The sequence below is a fragment of the Astyanax mexicanus genome, chromosome 1 (assembly GCF_023375975.1).
Source record: "Astyanax mexicanus isolate ESR-SI-001 chromosome 1, AstMex3_surface, whole genome shotgun sequence".
NCBI lineage: Eukaryota > Metazoa > Chordata > Actinopteri > Characiformes > Acestrorhamphidae > Astyanax > Astyanax mexicanus.
In genome coordinates, this window is record NC_064408.1 from 3694277 (window position 1) to 3712686 (window position 18410).

Sequence of the window (18410 nt, forward strand, 5' to 3'; positions counted from 1 at the left end):
AATAAACTAATAAAAAAAGAGTAGCACTTTTTAAAAGAAATGTAACATAAGAAAGGTAAAGGGCAAATATTAACCATGTAAGCTGTTTATATTGCTTGCAGTTTAGGTGAAGCGAGCATGTGTAAAGCATTTTAATGTAAAATTGCTTAATTTTGCTGAATTAAATACAAGTAACAAAGTAAACCAGTAACAAAAATATGAACACCACACAAGGGTTAAAAAAAGAGGATATTGTGCTCAAAAATATTAGCCTAAATATACTATCTAGGAATCTAGGAATTTTCTAGGAGTAAGGGGCTACAATATTTATAGAGGTGACAAATTATGAACCATGTTTAAACACTTAAATATAATTTTTTAAAGGTTTACACAGTAAAATCTATGAAGTTAATTTTGTGCCAAAAAAAAGTTTAAGACAAAAAATTTAAATATGAAACCAAATTTTTGAAAATCAAAAAGAAAAAGTGTATGTTGCAAATTCAAAACATAGTGGTGCGCTATTTTTTTTTTTAAATATGCTTAAATTAATATATATACTTTATTAAAAATTGTTTGATTTTGGATTTAGCCAAAATCTTAGCTTTCATTTTTGTGTTTTTGTAGATTTTCTGCAGTAGATTAAGTCTTCTTGTTTTTGCTTCTATACGTATTAGTTCCACTCAAAAAAATAGAATATCAATTAGAAGTTGAAAATGTGAAACTCATATATTATATAGATGTATTAAAAGTACAAAGTGATCTATTTTAAGAATTTATTTAGTTTATTGTTGATGATTATGAAGCTTACAGCCAATGAAAACCCAAAAATCAGCGTCTCAGAAAATTAGAATATTATATAAAAAGATCAATTGGTACTTTTATTTAGCAGTGTGGGCAGTGTGCCAAATCCTGCTGGAAAATGAAATCTGTATCTATATAAAAGTTGTTTTTTTTTTAGACTTGATAATAAAACACAGTGGATCAACACCAGCAGATGACAGACATGTCTCTCCAAACCATCACTGATCATCAGTAAATTTTACTTATTTCATTTAAAGGAAATCAAGGAATCAGAGTCTGGAGGAAGAGTGGAGAGACACACAGTCCAAACTGCTCGAGGTCTAGTGTGAAGTTTCCACCAATCAGTGATGGTTTGGAGAGACATGTCTGTCATCTGCATATACACATCTACAAATTTTATTCAGCTGACCATGACATTTAAAGTAGAACTATTATAATGTAAAGTATTTGATATTACAAAAAATAGCTGCAGCAGCTGAGTTTGAGCTGTTCACTGTCAGTCCTGAAGCTTCTGTCCTGCTGAGGAACGACCTGTCTCACATATTTTAGGTCCCGTCTCACTGCTTTACTGCCTCACTGCCCCATTAACCAGCAGCTGCTACCATACATCAGATCTTCAGGACAACACTGGTCACCCTTAACTGGAGACTATCCACGGAGACTAAAAACGATCCACGCTATTATTCACTAATGGAGAAAACATGAAACACTGGTGAACCTTACCAGGAATGACCGGCTTACCCACTGAAATGACTCCAAAAGAGCATGAAGAGTGGAGCTTTTTGGAAGGTGTGTGTCCCGTCGTTACATCTGGCATAAAACTTTAAACTAACACATAATTTCAGAAAAAAGAACTGAAATCATACTATACGTCGTAAAACGTAAAACATGGTGGTGGGTGTGTGTGTGATGGTCTGGCGCTGCTGGGTAAAACTTGCTGTAATAGATGGAAGCAGGAATTCTGCTGAGTACTTGGGTTCTGCAGCAGGACAATGACCTAAAGCTCACAAACCTCTAAAGTTCACTGTCTCTGAATGGATTAAACACTAAAAACTAAATGAAGGTTTTGGAGTTAAAGGTCTAGTTAAAGTCTGGATGATTGAGATGCTGTGGATGATCTTAAACAGGACTTTTATTCTGGAAAATCCTCCAATGTGTCTGAATTAAAACTGTAATTCTGTAAAGAAGAGTGGAACTAAATTCCTCCACAGAGATGAGAAATGTGAAAGACTCGTTATCAGTTATCAGTAAAGCTTGATTACAGTTGTTTCCGCCAAGAGTGAAAAAACAAGATATTAGATTTAGGGATAGATTGGTTTGGATTTTTTTTTTAAATAAATAAAATTATAATTTAAAAAGTGTTTTTTATATTTACTCAGGTTATATTTGTCTCATATTAAAGTTTGTTTGATAGTCAGAAAAATCCCTTGTGAAAAAAGTAGGTACTTAAGTGTGTTATTTTGGAACTACTAATTTGTACCTAATTACCACCGTGATTACCATGTAATTAAAATAATAGAAATGTGCACTAAATTTATACTGAGTATAGTAGTCATATGTTGTTTTCACCCCAATTTAATACAATTTAAGTATAGTTGCATTAACTGTCCAACAGAACAGAACAGATTAAAAGTGTGATTAAAATATAGATTTACACAACATTTTTTTTATGAAATTATGTTTTGCTATCAAAATTTGACTGAAGTACAGTTTAATTGCTTTTATTGAAATATCGGCTCTTTGGACACATTTAGTAAAAGTAGTTTTATAATAAAAACACAATTAAAACAAAACACACAAAATAATTGAAAACACAGTTTTATAAAATGATACTAAGTATAAATGTTTATTAAGTACATCACCAATACAAAAATAGCGCAATTAAGGTAAAAATTTAAGTATATATAGGAAAAAGTATAATTTAAATATTCCACATATACTGAAGTTCAAGTACACTATTATTATATTTAACTATTCAACTTTTTCCATAAGGGTTATCAACATTATCAAATATTATTAAGGTAATGTGTATTCATTTTTACAATAAAATCAATAATGTAATTATCGTAGTAGATCTAATAATGTGTCATTTTAAAAAAATGTCAAAATATGCTTCATTTCTCATATTATTCTTAGACGTTTGATGGATTACGCTTATCACCATTAATCAGAGCGTCATAGTGTTCAAAAATCTGTAAGTCTTCAGCCGACACTCTAGGATTCTTCCTCACCTGATTGATCACTCTGCGCTGTGCTCTTACAGTCACCTTTACAGGACTTTACCACGTCTGGGGAGTACAAAAATAGCACAGCCAAATAAAGTGTACTTTTTCAAAGTATATTTAAATACTGCTTAATTAGGTAAAAATTATAAGTATAAGTAAAACAATGCATACTTTAAATCTTCTGCATATAGTTAAAGTACATTATAATTATATTTAAATATACAACTTTTTTCCACAAGGGTTATCAACATTATCAAATAATATTATGGTAATGTCTATTTATTGTACGATAAATCGATAATGCAGATCTAATAATGTGTAATTTTTTATATTATTTTCAGACGTTTGATGGATTACGTACGCCATCGTTAATCAGAGCATCATAAGAGTCACAGTGTTCACTTCAGCAGAGCAAACAGGAAAGACAGAAGTGATGGGACGCAGTGAACGCCCAGCCGAGCAGATGCACAAGAAGAAAGAGGGAAGTGAAAGAGGAAGAAAAAAAAGGATGTGAAAGTGTCTACAGAGGCTGAGATCACGCAAGCAAGAAACACAGAGAGTGAAAAAGAGAAACTGCTGAGACGAGGAGAGAGCGAGCGAGCGTACAGCGAGCCGTGCTGGATTATTAATGATGGCGGTTGGGGATTCAGGCGTGTACCCTCGCTCTGCTCCGCCGCCGGGGACTAATACATCAATAGTCTGATACACACTGCTATCTAGAACACGGTTCTCCTCATACGTTATGAATTAGCTCACCTGTCCACACTGAATTCAGACACTGTGATCCAGTGTACTCACAGTTTTTCACATAATACAAATACAGTTGCAAGAAAAAATATGCGATTCTTTGGGATTATACTTGGATTTCTGCATAAAGTTAAATGTGTTCTGATCTTCATCTACGTCACAACAATAGATCAGGGGTGTCCAAACTTTTTTTGTTGGGGGCCAGAAGGAGAAATATATTTGAAGTCACGGGCCACAGACTCTATAATAAAACAAATAATTAAATATACCACTTTAAATAATACATTTTTCCTGATTACTTTCATTTACACACCATTTTACTTTACTTACTCTCTTTATCTATCTTTGACAGTGTTGTGTAAACTAATATTTGATGTTTCATTTCATGATGTCTCTTAATATTAAACTCCTTAATTACGCCAACTTTTAGACTCTTTGGCCCTTTTTTCTGCGCTACAACTGAGCACCCTCTCCACTTTTAGACTCTTTGGCCCGTTTTTCTGCGCTACAACTGAACACTTTCACCACTTTTATACTCTTTGGCCCGTTTCTGACACATAGCGTTCAAACTTTGAATCTCACATTATAAAAAATACCTCGCGGGGCGCTCCAAAAAAGGAAATGGGCCGCAAGTGGCCCACAGGCCGTAGTTTGGACACCCCTGCAATAGACAAACACATTCTGCTTAAACTGATACCACACAAAAAATGTATGTTAGCATGTGCCAGAGATTTCTGTATTCAGTCTTTAGCTGAGACTCTAGTCTAGGATTCTTCCTCACCTCATTGATCATTCTCTGCTGTGCTCTTACAGTCATCTTTACAGGACTTTACCACGCCTAGAGAGAGTAGCAACAACAGTGCTGAACTTTCTCCATTTGTAGAGCGTCTGTCTTTTGTAACCCTTTCCAGCTTTATGCTTCAAGTCAACAATTCTTGAACGTAGGTCTTCTGAGAGCTTGATCTTTTGTTCGAGGCATGATTCACATCAAGCAATGCTGCTTCTTAAGAACAGCTCAAAACTCAAAACTGGTGTGTTGAAGTTTTTTTATAGGGCAGGGAAGCTTTAACCAATACATTCAATCACATCTCATCACATCCTGGCTCCAATTAGCTCTTAGAAAAGTCATAAGCCTAGGGGTTCACACACATTTTCCATCCTGCAAACTCCTGCAAACATGTGTAATTTTTGTGTTGTATTGGTTTAAGCAGACTGTGTTTGTCTATTGTTGTGACTTAGATGAAGATCAGAACACATTTAATGACCAGTTTAAGCAGAAATACAAGTATAATCTCAAAGGGTTCACATACAGGAAGTTTGGTTAAAAACCAGATCCAGTAGATCAGACTAGAACTGCCTAAACTAAAAGGAATGAGCCAGGAGGTAACATAGATACAAGCATACCCTGAAACATCCGTGATTCAGTATCAAGTATAAACGATAAGTCTATTTAGTTCGTTTAAAGATTCAAGGAAATTAAATCTGTCCTGCAGGCTCAGGGTGCATCAGTGTCAGTTCAAACTAAAAGTTATTTTAACCTAGCTAAAATTAAAGAGCCAGGAGGTAACCTGAAACATCCATCCAGGATCCATCTAGTAGAAATGTAGAAATGATTTGGTTTCTACAGTAAATGATGCTGCATTTAATACTGTATAAAAATTCCATATCAAATATAAATAATGCTAAAGTACTGAATGCTAATAGTTAAATGATGCTGTACCTACAATAAAAAAATGATGCCTCCAGCAGATTTATATTTAGACTATAACAGTCTAACTGAATGGAAAGAGAGCCAGGAGGTAACATAGACACAAGAGCACCATAAAACATCTATTCAGTAGAAATGCATCTACAATTTCTTTGACAACTTCATGCAAACTTTTCGAAACTGTGCACCAGATTTACTTAACATGGTTCATTTTCTCAACTAACAGCACAAGTGTGAACTGTAGCACCAGGCCCAATCACAACAAAAACAGAATACAGGTAACTTGTTCTTACAACCTACAACGCTGAGACCCAATGTAAAAAACACCGATAGCTTTAGTGGGAAAGCCTCTAGCCTGGATACAAGGTGAGATAGGTGATGATTGGGCATGAAGGCATATCATAAATGATACAATTTAAATAAATACTGTATTTTACAAACTATGAGGTACAGAGCCCGGGAGGGGCCGTGGATAAAAAACATAATTAAATCGAGTTAACGATATAGCAGTTCGTGCTCATGATTTCTGTAATTCGAGTGAACGATTTCTGTAATTCGAGTGAACGATTTCTGTAATTCGAGCGAACGATTTCTGTAATTCGAGTGAACGATTTCTGTAATTCGAGCGAACGATTTCTGTAATTCGAGCGAACGATTTCTGTAATTCGAGCGAACGATTTCTGTAATTTGAGTGAACGATTTCTGTAATTCGAGTGAACGATTTCTGTAATTCGAGCGAACGTTTTTATGCGCACTAATTAGCTCGCATAATTAGAGCGCATAAAAACGTTCGCTCTAATTACGTGCAATTAGCACGAATTGCAAATCGTTCACTCGAATTAAAGAAAACGTAAGCACGAACTGCTATATCGTTTACTCGATTTAATTATTTTTTTTTATCCACGGCCCCTCCCGGGCTCCGCAATAAGGCACACCGGATTATAAGGCGCGTTTTAAGTGACTAGCCGCAATTAGCAGCAGTTATCGCTAGTAAATGTCGTCCAACAGCACTAGACCTAAGAACCCTGAGTGTTGTATCAGCTAGTGGTTCATCCAATGTAGCTTGTTTTAACACTGTAAACATGCAGACTACAGTTCAATATACTCTCCTCTGAACGACAAAAGAGCTAGTGCTGGAGTTAGCGGCTAATGCTAATACTGCTCCAGCCTTAGTGCTGGAGAAACTTCACTGAAACTCCTGTATAACTCTCTACTTCAGTGGAGTGACTTTACTGCTCCTTAATACCTGACTGGTAAAATTCATACATAAGGAGCACAGACGATTTGTGGGAAAATCGTTTCAAAGGATTTCAAGTGCATCTTATAGTGTGACAAATATACATTATATTAAAAGACCAAATCCTGCTGTGGTGTAAGACTCTAATCATTCATATATCTGCCTTAGATGTGTTGAATTAGTCTGGTCCATTTTTATAGATAAAAGTTTAGAAATTCAGACTGGTTTTGACTCGCAAAACCAATTACCAGAAACTTCTCTAACAAAACTGCTTGATCTGAAGGTCCAGAGAAGAAAGAGATTTACTAATGGTTGAGCCGCGAGTCCGAGGCAGACTCTAGATGATAAGAGAGGGAAAATGATGTCTGTGTACTGGATTCTCTGTTTTTTTCTTTGTGGGCTTTATTCCGTTTTCCATTCCATAAACAGTAGAATAATGTTCTTTAACAAAAAGCTCTATCTTAGTCTTATCTGCCCAAAAAGTTTAGCTTTTTTATGTCTCAGTATCAGCAGTGAGGTTTTCCTGGGTCTCCTAGCATAGAGTTACATTTTAGTCAAATATCGATGAATAGTTTGCATTGACACTGATGCACCCTGAGCCTGCAGGACAGGTTTAATTGCTTTGGAACGAACTTTGGTTTGATTGGTGCTGTTTATTTATCATCCAGACTATCCTGCATTGCAACCTTTCATCAAAGTTTCTCCTCCGTCCACGTCCAGGGAGGTTAGCTACAGTGCAATGGGTTGTAACTTCTTCATTATGTTAAATGCTTCATCTAAAGGTTCAGAGATTTAATTTAATCTAATGCTCAACCCTATCCGAACAGGATTAGTTACTCAGGGGGACGTCTGTTAAAAAATATATATTTTACACTTCTATTTAGTGATAAAACTCCTGCATCCAGACTACAGCTGAAAAAACAGGAGGACCAGTGAGTTTTTAGGCTGCTTTTCTCAGTCACATGACATCGCCCAGGTGTTCAGTAGCTCCTCCATTTCCACTCGCCGTTGTGTTTTTTTTTTTACGTGGATCTCCGTGGAAACGCACAAACGTCCAAAGTGTAATTACGGTGCGCGGCAGTGGACAAATAGCTATTTTATTAAATGTGAGGAGACGAAATTTAGAGATGTGCGTCCGGACAGGACTAAAATTACCGGAGGACCACGATTACAGGAGTTTAGCGAAAAACAGTAGATAATTCAGCCTGTAATTTTTTTCTCAGGGTACGTCTAAGAAAAAAACGTACATGATCGTTCTGGACGGGAATAAAATCACAGAGGATAAAAAAAAAACGTAAAAGAGAGAAATACCCACCAGAACCTTCTGAGAAACTGATAATAATGAATTTCAATGTCAAACCTGCTCTTACGGCTTTGTGGCAGATTTAAAGTTTGTTGCATATTTAATGATACTGTATGTAATCACCCACTGATGACGCTGATGCACCCTGAGCATGCAAGACATTGCAATTAAGCATGCTTAAATTTTATTTGTATTTTAGAGCCGCTTATCCACCATCCGTCCACGTCCAGAGAGGTTAGCTACAGTGTCATGAGTTGTAAACTTCTTTGTGATTATTTTAACCGCTTGATCTGAAGGTCCAGAGATTAAACAGATTTGCTAATGGCGCTACTATATATGCTAGGAGCGGGAAAACGATGGCGGGTAAGGACTGGAGAGCTCAGGCGAGGAGGAGCTGCTCTCTGTACTACTCTGCAAATACTGTGGGATGCTGATTGTGGAGTAATTTATATTTCATACACACTGCCCAGAGATAAATAAACCCTGCCACTTTCAACCCCCGGATACAGCGGTGCAGCATCACCGGCCGTGAGCAGCATATTAAAGCCGCCCGTTTGCTGTAAACAGGATGGAAAAGCGAGCCCAAGGCTTTCACAGTGACGAGAAGATGTCTCTTCCCAACCCCCACCTGTACATTCTCTTTAAAAATCCCTCTATTTACATTTTTTCTTACAGACAGGGACAGTGCTGCTGTCGCTACGATGCTAGCTAAGCTCAGTCTGAGGAGTGACTCAGAATCTGGATGCCAACGTACATCAATCAAAACACCAACAGACTCAACAAGACTAAACAGATTTATGCAAATGAACCACCTGTTCGGGTGCACCAATATTGGCAGCTTCAATTGGCAAGATATAAGACCATACTCACCATGGTTGGATAGGGTAGTGGATAACAACACTGTAACACTGCTCTATCTTTTTGATTGACTAGCAGAATTCATACCAGCACATTATCCTTTACTAATAGCCTTTAAAAGCCTTATTATATATGTTCACCATGTCCAGAAGCCCCGCCCACTTCTCTACAATACAATACAGAGTTACTATATTTACTAACATCACTTTACTACAACTTTACTACTGTACACAACACAAGCCTTATTATATATGTTCACCATGCCCAGAAGAAGCTCCGCCCACTTCTCTACTACAATACAGAATTACTATATTCACTAATACCTCTTTACTACAACTTTACTACTGTACACAACACAAGCCTTATGTTCACCATGACCAGAAGAAGCTCCGCCCACTTCTCTACTACAATACAATACAGAATTACTATATTCACTAATCACCACTTTACTACAACTTTACTACTGTACACAACACAAGCCTTATTATATATGTTCACCATGCCCAGAAGAAGCTCCGCCCACTTCTCTACTACAATACAGAATTACTATATTCACTAATACCTCTTTACTACAACTTTACTACTGTACAAAACACAAGCCTTATTATATATGTTCACCATGTCCTTAAGCTCCGCCCACTTCTCTACAATACAATACAGAGTCACTATATTCACTAATACCACTTTACTACAACTTTACTACTGTACACAACACAAGCCTTATTATATATGTTCACCACGTCCAGAAGCTCCGCCCACTTCTATACTTGGGGTCTCATGGTTTTGGGGTGTTTCAATACAGCATCAATAATGCAGTAAAGTACACTGAAACCTTAGAGCAACATACTATATGAATATTTTAACAAAACAATGCTAAACCACATGCTGCCACTATGATCAGGAGATCGCCGGTTCAAATCCCAGTCATGCAGCTTGCCATCAGCTACCGGAGCCCCGAGAGAGCACAATTTTTCAATCCCCTCATCACTCCTAGGGTGATGTGGATCAGTAGAAGGCTGCGTCTGTGAGCTGATGTATCAGAACCGAGTCGCTGCGCTTTCCTCCGAGTGTTAGCGCTGTGATGCTACTCGGCAATGCTACAGCATCAGCAGCAGTTCAAAAAGAGGCGGAGTCTGACTTCACATGTGTCGGAGCAGGCGTGTGCTAGTCTTCACCCTCCGGGTGTTGGGGGAGTCTTAATGAGTGTGTTGGGTAATTGGCAGTGTAAATAGTTCTCACTAACACTGATGCACCCTGAGCCTGCAAGACAGCATGAATTTCTTTGGATCTTGATTGGGGCTGCTTATCCACCATTTGGACATTAATCCTGCATTGAAACTTTTCATCTTCCTGTTCTCCAAATTAAAACCAAAAGTCCAAAATGCACAGTCTGTCATGATATTAGAGTGTATTAGCGTTAGTATACTTCTAAGATGCAGAAGCATTAAAACCGCCCATGTAGTTTTCAACAAGACAATGTAAAACCACATGCTGCACTCATTACACAACAGCATGACTGTGGAACTAGAGGAGGGTACAGGTACTGGACTTTGTCCCCAATAGAGAATACAGGGGTTGGACAATGAAACTGAAACACCTGTCATTTTAGTGTGGGAGGTTTCATGGCTAAATTGGAGCAGCCTGGTGTTCAATCTTCATTAATTGCACATTATTGCACCAGTAAGAGCAGAGTGTGAAGGTTCAATTAGCAGGGTAAGAGCACAGTTCTGCTCAAAATACTGCAATGCACACAACATTATGGGTGACATACCAGAATTCAAAAGAGGACAAATTGTTGATGCACGTCTTGCTGGAGCATCTGTGACCAAGACAGCAAGTCTTTGTGATGCATCAAGAGCCACGGTATCCAGGGTAATGTCAGCATACCACCAAGAAGGACCAACCACATCCAACAGGATTAACTGTGGACGCTGTAAGAGGAAGCTGTCTGAAAGGGATGTTCGGGTGCTAACCAGGATTGTATCCAATAAAAAAACATAAAACCACGGCTGATCAAATCACGCAGAATTCAATGTGCACCTCAACTCTCCTGTTTCCACCAGAACTGTCCGTCACCACAATCAATTATTGTGCTCTAAAACCAGGTGTTTCAGTTTCATTCTCCAAACCCTGTATGTGGAGAATTTTGAGCTGGAAAATGCACTGATTTATTATTACTCTGTATTCCTCAGTTTTAAAACACTTGCATCAGTCGGGCAAATATTAACTCTGAAAAACGCTCCCGTTCTGAAGCGCTCGCTCACTGATGCAATCCATCCCAAACGCATTCAGCAGCAGAGCTCTGCTCCCTCCGTTTCCTCCGCTGGGCTGATAATAAAGCATATTATCCCATTATTCATGGATGAGGAAGAAGCTCAGACTAAGCTTTTTAAATCTCAGCTGGTGCTCCAGTTCCCCCTCGCTCTGGAGCTCCACACCGTGCCGCGTTCCACCAAATGCTCCGCACAACCATCTACAGTCCTGAGGAGTAAACACACACACACACACACACTCCACCAGTCTGAGCACTGCTGAAACTATAATGAGCTAGAGATGTGGTGCCTATATATATATATATATATCATATCAGTGTGTCCTGTATTTTGCACACCATACCAGTGTATACACCAGGAGTAAAGCAGCATAAAGTTATCCAAAAGCAGTGTGTAAGACTGGTGGAGGAGAACATGATGCCAAGATGCCTGCAAAAAACAGGGTTATTCCACCAAATATTGGTTTCTGAACTCTTAAAACTTTATAAATATGAACTTGTTTTCTTTGCATTATTTGAGGTCTGAAAGCTCTGCATCTTTCTTTTTTGTTATTTCAGCCATTTCTCATTTTCTGCAAATAAATACTATAAATGACTTAGGGTGTACTCACACTAGGCCCGGTTTGGTTGAATCGTGCCGGAGCACGGTTCGGCCCCCTCCCCACTCCCCCGCAGGCCTGCACTCACACTGCGCTAAACGATCCGTGCCCGAGCACGCTTTCGTCATCAACAGGCGACTTTTGTTTTGAAGAACAGTATGCGCGCGCAAAACAATGGAGTTCAGGATTGTACTGTTGTTTTTGTTTCTCTGGAGTCGTTTTGGGCGTGCAAATACGCAACTGAACCAGAGATTCATTGATTGTGCAACACAACGATTTACTGCTAATCGTCCAGGGAGAAATTTGCAGCTTTACTCGCGGACTACAATTCACGTTCATCAGTAAGGTAAGAGACGTACTTGCTATATACATAAATAGTGACCAAAGGAGCGAAACATAAAACTCAAGTAATAATAAAATGTGTTTGTTGTTTAGGACTTGTAGATAGTAGTCCTAATTTATTATGGGTAACACTAACCATTATGGTGCTCTTTAGAACCCTTTTCAAAAATATTATATGCAGAATTGTGTATAACACGTCCTCCGTTTACAGTAGCGTCGCATCACTGACGTCATCTTGATCCGTGCCCGGGCACGGTTTGCGCTCACACTGCATCTGTACCGTGTCCAAGTGAACCGTGCTCGGGCCCACCTCTCCAAGCGACTTACAATAGTCAAGTACAATGTAAAATAAGTTTAAAGGTAAAACATCTTTGGATAGGGATAAAAGGAGGACAAAGGGGAATAATAGGATAGAGGAGTGAAGGAGGGGAAGAAGGAAATGAGGTTAGAAGTAGTTAGTGTGTTAGAGGTGTTAAGAGAGTAAGTGCTCTTTGAAGAGCTCTGTCTTCAGGAGTTTCTTAAAGATAGCGAGAGATTCTCCTGATCTGGTAGTAGAAGGTAGTTAGTTAGAGGTGTTAGGAGAGTAAGTGCTCTTTGAAGAGCTCAGTCTTCAGGAGTTTATTAAAGATAGTGAGAGATTCTCCTGATCTGGTAGTAGAAGGTAGTTAGTTAGAGGTGTTAGGAGAGTAAGTGCTCTTTGAAGAGCTCTGTCTTCAGGAGTTTATTAAAGATAGCGAGAGATTCTCCTGATCTGGTAGTGGAAGGTAGTTTGTTCCACCATTGGGGAACTCTGTATGAGAACAGTCTGGATTGCTTTGTGTGAATGTTTGTTTGGTAAAGCGAGGCGACGTTCATTGGAGGAGCGCAGCGGCCGGGAGGTAGCGTAAGCCTTCAGGAGCGAGTGCAGGTAGGAAGGAGCTGTTCTGTATCACCTTGTAGGCGATTGTAAGAGTTTTGAATTTGATGCGAGCATCAACTGGTAGCCAATGGAGCTCAATGAGCAGCGGGGTGACATGTGCCCGTTTTGGCTGGTTGAAGACCAGACGTGCTGCTGCATTCTGGATCAAACATAAACCTATAAATAGCAAAATCAGAGAAACTGATTCAGAAACTGAAGCGCTCTCTTCATTTTCTCCAGGGCTGTGTATACCACCGTGTACTTTACTACTTTATTTTTTTATAGTTTTCTTTACCAGTGTATACTATAGAGTATTGCAGTATATAGAGTATAAACTAGTATGTACTGTATTCAGTCCATGTATATACTAGTCTATACCACAGACTACACTACACTATCTTTATAATCTAACTTTAACATTCAGCGTTATATATAATTTACAAATAAAATCCTATAAGTCCTATAAATTATAGTGTTATGCCTCATTAAATATCAGATGGAGGTAAGAGATTATATTTTATTCTAAATGATAAATTCTACGCTATATTAATATTTTAATTTCTGCTAATGGTAGAGAATCAGATTCTGGTGTATTTGCTGTATTCTGGTGTGTTTGTTGGAGACTCAGGCCTGCAGCTATGCCGGATCCTGCCCGGCATTTAAAATAGACCACCGTAACCTTGCAGTGTGATAAAACAGGCGGACAGAGCGTTTCAGAGCGTTTCAGGTCAAACTGTGTATCCGCGATTTCTCTCTCTTCTCAGGGTCCTTTAGCAGGTTATGTAGGATACAGTCATCCCTGACCTGCAGGAATTACGGCATTCCCAGCATTCCCAGCGCACACATTCAGCCATTAGGTGGAAGAAAAAGAAATTGTTTTAAAATAAACTTTTATCTTAAAAGCTCACCGAAATCTGCACCCCCGCCAGGAAAAGCACCCTCTCTCGGGAGCGAGTTTCTAATTACTGTTTTTTCCAAATGTTTAAACGCGTTTAAACTTGGCTCAGTTTCTCAAAACTCTAAACACAAACTGAAAATGATTAACTGCTCCACAAATCTCTAGCAAAACTGATTCCTTCCACTAAAACACACACACAGCTATCTATATACTCATCTCTCGCAGAGCATCAAATAAACACTGACCAGATCAATTTAAAGCACTTTTATCAGAAGTATTTGGTTCTGTTTTTGACTTCATGAGACCACTGTACAAATTCAAATGCATACAAGTCCATGGAAATAGGTTGGCTTTCTGTTCTTTATATTATTTGGTGCGGTGTTGGACCCCCCCCCATACAGCATTACAGTACTACATGTATATTCAACACAAATGTAAGCTGTTTTTACTGTATGTAGTACATTGCAAACTGTAATTTTAACTTATGTAAGTACAATGAGAAACATGACGAGGAAAATCAGTTTACATACTGTCACTGTTGGGTATACCCAACCGGACATATGGACACCCCTTTTTCCCCCCCGCCCCGCCTCCAGACAAAAGAACGCCAGCAGCCAGAAATATACAAGCCTCAATGTTTTTTTTTTTTTTTAAGCAGCATTTTTCTTCAGGGATACGTTGTTTGCCCAACATAACAAACAAAAACGTAAATAACTAGGACCCAACGCAATACCTAAACTATCCACATGGTATACACAAGCAAACACTCTTGGCGGTTTGTCTGGCTGGCGGTGCGGGAGTGAAAAAGATGTCATCTGCGCAGCCGAAACAGTCAGGTTTTGTAGCCGTGGGAAATTTCTCTTCCACCAATCAACAACAGCCACGACACACAAAGACGGCCCTCGCTCCAATGACCTGTCACTCAAAAGAAAAACATAAGAGGGGAGAAAAAAAAGAAACATACAATAATGCTCAAACCCCCACCAAAATATCTCTATCCGTAACAATACAAAGAGGTAACAAAAATGTATTTATTATATATATTAGAAGGTCAGTGATTCTAAGGTGACCCAGCTGTACTACATGATGCAATTTGTGTTTAGTGATTTGCAAAGTTTAGAATGATAGAATTTAGAATGATATTTGAGTGAGAACATATGGAATTGTGTTTAGAGTTTAGCAGTTTGGAGTCACAATGTGACACATGAGCTTCATGTTTTTGGATTTTTGTGCATAGTTCCACATTTTGTGTCTTTACAATGTGGAAAAACTGTAAAGTTAGCTAAAGCTAAAATCTCTAAAATCGCTTTTATCAAGGAAAAAAGTTTGCGCGCTCCCGAGAGAGGGTGCTTTTCATGGCGGGGGTGCTGAATTCAGCACAACACCTGCTTTAAACGAGAGATCAGTAATGATGAGAGCATTGAATCACAACAATAAATCACAATATACTGCAATAAAAAACGACTTCTGGGTAATGTCCCGTTCTGCTAACAGACTGGGAGGGTTTGGGTTATCTAACGTTTATTATTAATTAACTGCTGCTAAAAATGGCAAAAAAAAAAGTTGCATTTTTTAATAGTTTTTAGTTTAGTTTAGTTTAATTTATTTTGGTTAAACACTTTTATACAGAGTGACAATAATAACAGTAATAAAAAAAATATTAAGTGCACACACACTTTCACACACACACACACAAAAAGAAAGAAGAAAAAAAATGCTAATAATAATAATAATAAAGAGAATAAAATGTGCTTTCAGTTGAAAAAAATTAACCCAACGCTACTGAGTTTTTTTTAAAAAGAGTGGAGATGAATAATAATAATAATAATAATAATAATAATAATAATAATAATAATAATAATAATAATAATAATAATAAAGAGAATAAAAAGTGCTTTCAGTAGAAAAAAAATAACCCAACGCTAGGGGTGGTCGATATGGCTCTAAAATAATATCACGATATTTCATGGTATTTTCACGATAACGATACTTTTGCCGTTATGACAAAACCCTAAATAAAAAAAATAATTAGAAATGTTATTATTGCATGCAATATGATATGGATAACTGAGATATAAAAATAAATACAATTTTTTTTTTTTTTTTAGATTTGTAACAGAAGTCAATGATCCAGAATGTCATAATACTAATAATAATGCACTCCAAACATCTCCATATGTCCAGGATTAAAGTAAAATAAATGATATTGGACAGATATAATCTCTATAATCTAATAATCTATAATCTATAGTCTCTAGTAGATATATAATAGGAAATGAGAACAGTGTGAATTTTTCTTTTGATAAAAACAATAAAAAATAGAACCCAGATGTGATAAATTGGGGTGGGTGATATGACACGATATTTTAGGGTATAATATCGTTCATGATATTAAAGATTTTTGGCGATATTATCATGTACGATACGATATGGCGCACCCCTACCCAACGCTACTGAAAAAAAAAGTGGAGATGCATAATGATATGTAACAATAATAATAATAATCTGTTATTATATTATTTTAAATATTAGGTGATAACTGATCATTTCTTGTCATATATATGTATATAATTCAGATATTGCACACATATTTTTTCTTATAATAACAGTAAATATAATGTGAAGTCACATGTTTAGGTTGTAAATCACCTTTAGTTGGATTTAACTAATAATAAACAGAAGTACAGGAAAAAATGTATTTAGTTTTTTTGTGATTAGCTGTAATTCTGCTAATGTTGTTCTCCTAAAGTCACTTTAGGAGGGGCTTTGAATTATTTTAGCAATTGTCCCCCCCCAATGTCAAACCGGCTCCTACGCCCCCCCGCATTCAGCGCTAAATTTACAACCCATACCCCGTCCACACCTGTCTCACTCTGTAACCCAATGCCCAGAAACTACAATCCCTCCTCACTCTACCTACTGCACCACACCGCACCTCCAGCGCTAATATTAGCTCACGCTAACGCTACAATAACTTTAAACAATATATATATATATATATAGCCTCTGTCTGGAGCCTCAGAGTATAGGCATCAGAGGAATCCAGGGGTCTGTAGAGCGCATTAGCATTAGCATTAGCATCTGTTAGCATCTATTAGCATTAGGATCTTTAGCTTGCTGCTTTTGAAGGATTTAGAACTTGTCTACCTGATGAAAAGAAGGTCGATAAAGATTGGAGTTTAAAAAGAAGCTAACGTTTTTAGGAATGTAATAAAAAAGGGTAGAAATTACAGAAATATTGTTCCAAGACAAATACTAACACTACGGTCCAGCAGTCTAAAGCTCTGCCACTATGTGCAGGAGGTCGCCCCCCGTTCGAATCCCGTTTATGTAGCTCTGCCATCAGCTGCCGGAGCCCTGAGAGAGCACAATTGGCCTTGCTCCTTCTGGGTGGGTACAGTAGATGGTGCTCTTTCCCCTCATCACTCCTAGGGTGATGTGGATCAGCACAGGGCGTCTGTGAGCTGATGTATCAGAACCGAGTCGCTGCGCTGCTTTCCTCCGAGCGTTAGCGCTGTGATGCTACTCGGTAATGCTAAAGCATCAGCAGCAGCTCAAAAAGAGGCGGAGTCTGACTTCACATGTATCAGAGGAGGCGTGTGCTACTCTTCACTTTCCTGGGGTGGAAGGCTCCACTTGTGATTGGGAGAAAATGGGAAAAAAATCTGAACAATGTAACATTCCCAAAACTACAAATTAAAACACTAACATGTTTAAAAATGTTAAATTAAAAGGTTCTAAGAACATTAAAAAAACTTCACAGATTGAACGTTCTACGATTTTTAACTGTAGAATTAAAAAAAACTCTATTTTTTTTCTAAAATAGAAGTAAAGATCTGAAAAGAGATTAGTTGAGAGAAGAAGGGATTTAAATAGAAAAAAATTAAACAGAAAGAGAAGACATGATATGAAGACAAGAAGATATGAAGGGAGTGGGAGAAAGACAAGAGAAAAGAGAAGAGAAAGAACGTAAAAGAGAGGTAATGTGCGTTCAAAAACAGAAGAAAAGATTTGAGAGATGAGAAAATAGAAAAGAAAGGAGGAGAGAGCAGAGAGGAAAAGAGATGCTTTATGGAAGACAAGTGAAGAAAATTAAAAATTGATAAGGAAAGTTTCATTAAGGGTTCGGGACATTTAAAAAAGTGAGAAAACTACAGAAGAGAAATGAAAAGAGAAGGTGGCAGAAGAGAAGAGAAATGACAGAAGAAAGTTGACAAAGAAAAGAGATTCGAGAAAAAACGAGAAAAGAAAAAAAGGTATGAAAAAGAGGAGAAAATAAAAAGCAAATATTTGTAAAGAAGAAGGTTTGTTAAAAGAAGATTCGAGAAAATCCGAGATGAGAAAAAGAAAAGAGAAGATTCAAGAAGGTTTAAGAAGAGAAGATTTGAGAAGAGGAGAGAAGAAATCATTTTTGAAGATTTTAAAGAATCCTTCTTACCTTAAAATTTTTTATCCCATTTTCACCCCAATTTTACACTGCAAATCACCCAACCCACTCATTAGGACTCCCCCTATCACTAGTGATGCCCCCCAACACACCAAG